This window comes from Lycium barbarum, chromosome 10, assembly GCF_019175385.1.
Source record: "Lycium barbarum isolate Lr01 chromosome 10, ASM1917538v2, whole genome shotgun sequence".
NCBI classification, from domain to species: domain Eukaryota; kingdom Viridiplantae; phylum Streptophyta; class Magnoliopsida; order Solanales; family Solanaceae; genus Lycium; species Lycium barbarum.
In genome coordinates this window covers 24,853,476-24,860,987 of record NC_083346.1, presented here as the reverse complement: position 1 = coordinate 24,860,987, position 7,512 = coordinate 24,853,476, and the positions used below count along the sequence as shown (strand labels likewise).

The following is a 7,512-nucleotide window of genomic DNA, read 5'->3' as shown; positions in this document are numbered from 1 at the left end:
ATTGCAATTATTTGTAATTTATTATTTTTTGGTGGCTACAAGATGTATTATTCCGTTGGCCACCAGGATATTCTAATCTTTCCTTTGGCTACTTTCTCATCCTCTTTCCAGAAATGCTGTCCTTTTCCTTGCTTTAGATATTTCTCGATTTCCAATATAAAGTTGTCACTTTTCCTTTTGGGAAACTCAAATTAAAGAATTGCAACTGACATTCTCAAAGTATATAATATATCTAGTTTTAAATACTAGTCGTTTTAATACATTAAGTCTGTTTTAAAATATTTGACATTTAAGATAATTGAAGAGCCACTCACCACTTCTTTTCATATTTAATTTTACTGTTCCAGTAACTGGAGTATTAATTAATTGAAGAAGGGGGCCGGTGGGGTGGTGGGGGTCGGGGTGGGGTTGTGGGAGTAGGTTTAAGGTAGTCCCTTAAATATGCTTTGAACAATTTTAGTCCTTTAAGTTTGTCAAAAGTTAACACTTTTGATCTCCATCAAATATTTAAAGAACTATGCCTCCTATGTTTGTAGGGAATTATAAAAAATAAAAAAAAAAAAAAAAAAAAATTTAACGGAAACTCACACTCGGAGGTACAACATTTGTAAGTTTGTCGTTTTTGGTCTCTTCCTATCTTGGGTGCAGTTTTTTAGGTGAAATTTTTGCTATGTCTGATCTATTGTTTGTGCCTGGGATAGTTTTTTGTGTTGTAACTTTTAAAATTTGATGGGACTTTCCTAGTTTTCTTTATTAAAACTATTTTTCCACAATTTTCCCAAATCTAACACTGAGTTCGTTAATATTTAATGTAAATAAAAAAATATTCACTTTTGACAAACTTGGAGGATCAAAACATCGGAGCATAGCTATTTTAAACCTACTCGCAAACATGATGAGCCATTTTTGTCAATCTCCCGTTTATAAGAAGTATTCTCCACCTTGATCCTTGAGAGAATATATTCTACAAACAAACTTTGCTATTATAGCTTCCAATCATGGCTTTCATATGGACTACAATTATATTAGCTATAGTCATATACATGTTGAATAAGTTACTAAACATCAAGAACAGAAAAAAACATCCACCAGGTCCATGGGGAATTCCCATTTTGGGACATCTTCATTTGTTAGGCGAAAATCCTCACCAAGATTTTCATAGATTAGCCAAAAAATATGGCCCTTTCATGCGCATCCAACTTGGATTTGTACCAACAATTGTTGCTTCTTCCCCTGATACAGTTGAAAAAGTCCTCAAGACCTATGATCATGTATTTGCTAGTAGGCCTCATCATGAAGCCTCTCAACATATGTGTTATGGACAGAGGAACTTGATTTTCTCAAAATATGGATCTTATTGGAGGAACATGAAAAAATTGTGCACTTTGAACCTTTTGAGTAGCCAGAAAATCAAATCATATCAACCTTCAAGAAAGGAAGAAGTTTCCCTTTTGGTTAAATCGATCAAACAGGCTGCTAATGAACATGTTGTTCTTGATCTTAGTGCAAAAGTTTCGTCCTTGAACGCGAATTTGAGTTGCCAAATGGTTTTTGGTAAAAAGTTTATGGACGAAGATTTGGACAAGAGGGGTTTTAAGTCTTTAGTTCAAGAAGTTGTACATCTAGCAGCAACACCAAATCTTGGTGATTTCTTTCCTTATCTTGGTGTATTGGACCTCCAGGGAATTACTGGTAGGCTAAAGGCACTTTCTAAGGTTTTTGATGAATTTCTTGTGAAGATTATAGAAGAACATGTTCAGTCCAAGGAACAGAGGGAAACTAAGGATTTTATAGATACCATGATGGAGATTATGCAATCAGGTGAAGCTGGATTCAAGTTCGATCGACGCCATGTCAAAGCTGTCCTACTGGTTTGTAGTTCCATTGATCCAGATACTTAATTGGTGATTAATTTAGCAGCAATAACAGATTCTAGCATGCAGGCAAATGTATATGTTTTGCATATTAAGTGTATATACATATAATATACATAAATGCACATATTATATACATAAATATACATATAATAAACGTAATCCGTGTATATGTTTTATATATTTTGGCTTCGCCCGTAATTAATTTCGGCTGACGGTCCAATATGAGAAGCTCAAATTAGCTTAGTATTTTTACTACATTAGTTTTCTGTTTGTGAGAATTCATAGTAAACTGACTAGTTTTATGCTGGTTGTCAACCTACTGCTCCCAAGGAAAGTAAGCTTACGCGTATGCCCGATCCCGACTTGTTTGGAATTGAGAAATACTTACTTTGTTGTCGTCGTTACAACTTTAGTTTGCTTAATCCACCTTTTTGTTGACAAATTTTGTGTTGCAGGACATGCTTATGGCTTCAATGGACACTTCAGCAACATCTGTAGAATGGATACTCTCTGAGCTACTCAGACATCCTCATGTAATGAAGAAACTACAAAAAGAGTTAGAAGAAGTTGTAGGCCTTGATAGAATGGTAAAAGAATCCGACCTCGAAAATTTAAACCACTTAGACATGGTAATCAAGGAAGCTCTCAGGCTACATTCAGCTGCACCATTACTGATTCATGAGTCCATAGAAGACTGCATTGTCGATGGTTTCTTTGTACAAAAGGGGTCGAGAATTATTGTCAATGTATACGCAGCTCAAAGGGATCCTAATGCTTGGCCTGAACCGGACAAGTTTTTGCCAGAAAGATTCGTTGAGAGCAGCATAGATCTTCGTGGACACGACTTTCAACTTTTACCATTTGGCTCTGGTAGAAGAAGTTGCCCTGAATGCAGTTGGGGATCATAATTGTTCGCCTTGTGGTCGCGCAATTGGTGCATTGCTTTGATTGGGAACTTCCAAATGGTATGCAGCCTAGTGAATTGGACATGAGTGAGCAATTTGGAGTAGTAACTTGTAGAGCAAAGCATCTAATGGCAATTCCTACTTATAGACTTAAAATAGCTGATTTAAATTAAGCATTTTCTTGTATATGTACCATGTAACTTTCATGTATTTAAGCAACTGTTCTGGATATGTGTGAGGCACTTGAATAAATCGATTTCAGATCTCACATTTCAATAGGAAAGTGATATAATTGTAAGCATTCATAGACTGTTAGATTCAAACCTAATGCAACTAGAACACTGTCCATATTTTTTTTTTCCGCGAGTATTGGACCAATTAGGTATTTACCCTAAGTAAGTGGCCTTATTAATAATAAAAGAATCTGAAAAAAGAATAAGTAAAAGCTAAGGGGGGCTAGACCTTACCTTACAAATCTTAATGAGGTCAAACACATCTACTACTATTACAAGCAAGCGGGTACACAACCCTCAACATATATGATGAACACTGTCCAATTTCGGGGTGCTGACTGAGTGTCAGTTTTTTTAATTTTAAGGCCAAGTATGTGGATTCAATGGGTCTCAGTTTTGTTTGGGCGTGAAAGTGATCCCACAAATAAGTTATGTGGCATGCTATTCAAGTACTGTGAAAAAATTACAATTGAATATAGTGAAAGTGAATCTTAAAGATGAATACAGATGGGAGCTATTGTACGACAACTGGAAGAGCTGGAATGGAAGGTGTCTTGAGGGATGGCTTTCTATTCCCCTGTTACGTGTGGCAGCAGCGTAGAAGCGGAAGCTATGGCTGTTCGACATGGGCTGGAAGTCAACTACTTCCTTTTGGAGATTGATTCAAGGTGAAAGACAATGCAACTTCAAGCTCAACTTAACTATTGAGAAGATTCAACAAATGATGAAACATGCTAATGTTAAAGCTAGTCACCGTCTAAGGGAGGCCAATATGGTTGCGGATTACTTGGCAAAATTGGCAAACAGTAGCCATAATAGCCAAGTATTCGACTCTTTTCAACATTTTTTCTAATGGAGCAAATGGCCCTTATCAATTGGACAAAAGCCAACTGCCATCCATTAGACTCAAACAAGATAAGGCGAACAATTTACTTGTTCATAGATGTGGAGGGATTAGTTTATAGATAGTAATCTCGTAACGGGCTAACCCTCCTTTTGCGTGTTGTATTATGAGGTATGATCAAGCTTTCCTCTTGTGATATAACACCCCTACTAACTAGGGACAATTTAATAGTAATAATAAAAAAAACTCTTAAATGGATTGGTGAATAGTTGAATGACCTATATTTGACAAAACTAAAAATAGAGACTTTCTAGTTCTAGCAATAAACCAATAGTTCAGTGACCACGAAAGTTCAAATTGCATCTGAACCTGCTATAACAAAAAGATTGACGATTTCTATCCCTTTCAAAAGGATCTAAAAGTTGTGTCATATTCAATTAAACTTAATGCAAGTTGAACATCTTTTTTTTGACACTAACATGTACTTTTAGTTTAAATAATCCAGTTGAACCTACTAATGATGAGAAGATGGAACTTTCCATCCCAAAGAGAACTTGCTGTACCAAGATGGTCAAACTTGTACATGAATGCCTAAATTGCGTCCTTAAAAGCAGTTCAATAACTTATTTTTCTTTCTTGCGGACAAATTTTACCCACCGAGTTAATGAGGAACATAATTTAAACAGCAAAATAGAAAAGGTCATTATTTTTTCAAATGCCCGGGCAAAACGGTAACCATACTATGTACTAAGAAAGCAAGAAAACAAAAAAATAAATTATAGGGAAAACGGCACTTTTAGTCCCTGAGTTATCGCGTAATTCCAGTTTTAGTCCCTGTGATATCCGACTAAGCACTTTTGACCTTCAATTAAGCAATGTGTGCTATTTTAGTCCGATGGCTAACGGATCTGCTAAAACTAAACAGAGCGTTAGTGGCTAGTAAGGGTACTTTAGGTATTTAAAAAATTATGGCTTCTGCGATATAAACTGCTCTGCATACCCTAATTCTAGACATATCAAAAGTACTCGATAATCCTTGTTCTGTGACAATGGAATTGCGTTCCGAAAGTGGATTACTCTTCACCCCATCAAGCAGAGGCGGATCCACCCTTTAGGGTGGGTGGCATGGCACCCTCTCGATTAATAAATTTTTTATATACTTATGTTGTATTTTGCTTAAATTAGGTTAAATATTTGATCATGTCACCCCCAATGGCAAATTAGACAAAGGTGTCACAGCTGGCTGACACAAGTTTGAATCTATCTTGAATATTTTTCGACTCCTATTTTTCTTTGCGCTGTTTACTTCCTTTGTACCAGTAATTCCCTTTTCGGCCCTCCCAATTTTCTATTTATCTTTTTATTATTTATATTACCTTTCCTCTTTTCTATTATTTTATCTGTGATCTCTAGCGAGAACACACAAATAGAAACTTCAAAATCCCTTAAATTAAACATTTATCTTAATCTCAAATATGTGAGTATTTAAATCGAAAAATTTGGGTCTCAAGGGAAATTTTGGATTGAGATCAATATTCAATTTTTTTTTTATAATTTCTTTTGTTTATTACTCCCTCCGTCCATGTTTACTTGTCTAGATTTGACTTAGGACACTCTTAATAAGCAATAAATAACATGAGAAATGAATTGGAGTACTGAATAATAAAATGAGAAATGAATTAGAATACGTATAATTTCAATTTAAATCACTTTGACTACTTAAATTGTGATGAAAATTTTGTAATCACTGCTTAGAAAAAATATGAAACTTATGATTTATTTTTGAGAACTTGTAGTTTATCTAATTCTACATTTTCTTATGGGGTGTATTTACCTATTGAAGAGTTTTTCTATTATTTTTCTTATTTTGATTGGTGTAATTCTCTTATTGAAGATGTTATTTTACTTGTGCAAATTCATTTTTTTTAATATACATAAGAGATGCAAGTCCCTGATGAAAATGTTGATTTTACTTCTGTTGTTAATGGGTGTTAATGAGTGTGATTCCTTATTTAAGATGCTAATTATGTTCATTTCTTGATTTTTGAGATGTAATTTTCATATTTGCAAATAAAAAAAAAACCTATTAATTTGACCCGAATAAATTAAAAAGAGATGGACCCGACCCAAATATACATTTCTAACAAGATGTACATTGAAGAAAACAATGACACCCGCCACCTTCAAATTCTAGATCCGCCTCTGCCATCATGTAAGTACTCTATGTAAATTAGTCTAAGATTTCACGAGTCCATCAACGCATATACTGGAATACTTTGTACTATGATGATCTTCAAATCCTTCGGACTCCTTTTCGAGAATCATAGGGAACCCTACGATGATAAAACATTTGTTTGTCATAAATTTGTCGAACTCAATTGAGTTGTATCTCTCTGAAATCTTCCAATTATCTTCTTATTGAACTCCTACTAGTAAGAGTTCAGATCTGAATAGTGTAAAGGAAGATGTCATCTTTATCTATGTTACAATAATAATTTAAATTATTTCAATTTGAAAAAATGACTATGTCAAGAAGCACAAAGGTTTACTGACAATAAATTACCAGATGAAGTACGATATATTAGTTATTGTACTCTTTGATACGACAATATTTATTGCAATACTTATAGCTGCAAGACCCAATTGAAGCAAGCATGGGCACACTGTGGCTTTCTCTGCAATACCCCTTCCTTTTATGAACTTCTTTCTCCTCATCTTCTCTGGTTGGTGATAAAATACCTTGTCAATATAATCCATGAAAAAGTTTGAAGTCACACTAAGAATATCCCATTAAGAGGTAAAGTCAATAAAAGATTGCTTAACTAAACACAACCAGTAAACCCTTTTTTTTTATCAAGTAACAACAAGCAAACAGTTGTGAAGAATAGATAATTTAAGTGTTGAAAATGAACTTAAACATTTTTGCAAATGATTCTGATTTTCATGATTGTATATGCTCATGTGTTAATACTATATTTACTTGGTTTCAACGAAACTTATACCCTAATCTTTCCACAAAATCCATATCTAGTTTATTTGAATGAAACTAAAGCATTGTCCTTTTTTAAATCTTTTAACAGATGAAGGTGAGGATTAAGATATGTTTACAATTAAGCTGCATTATATGGGTAGGTGGGTGTTTGAGCCAAAGATGGACTATATCGGCGGAAGAATAGATTACTATGACTATTGTAAGGGAGATGAAAACTCTATTATTCAGATGAGACAATGTATGAAAAAGTTGAAAGTGGATGATAGAAAAGTAAAAATTTTGGTTTAAGTTTGGACCTCATTTTGAGACGAGTATAAGACTCTTAACAACTGATTCAGATATAAATAACCTCATCTACAAATTACCCGAGAATAGACAAGTGAAAATATTTGTTGAGCATAAAAATGAGGAGCAATGGAGCTATGATGTGAATGATTTAGAGGGCCCACTACAAGGTGAAGAAGGCTTCACAGATGTGAATGTCATACAAGAAGATAATGATAGTGATGCTACAAGTGAAGATTGTGAGTCATTCCATGACTCTGACTATCCTGTGGAAGAAGATAACATGATCTTAGATCAAACCAATGAATCTATTATAAAGTCAATTGCTATCAAAGGAAAAGACAAAGCTAATTAGGTCTGTGGAACTAAGAAGAGC

The 7,512-nt window shown here is 34.3% G+C and overlaps 1 pseudogene; it reads left to right on the top strand.

The window, feature by feature from the left end:
* Positions 1-520: 520 nt before the first annotated feature.
* Positions 521-3,050, top strand: LOC132615661 (cytochrome P450 71AU50-like; annotated as a pseudogene).
* The last annotated feature ends 4,462 nt before the right edge of the window (positions 3,051-7,512 follow it).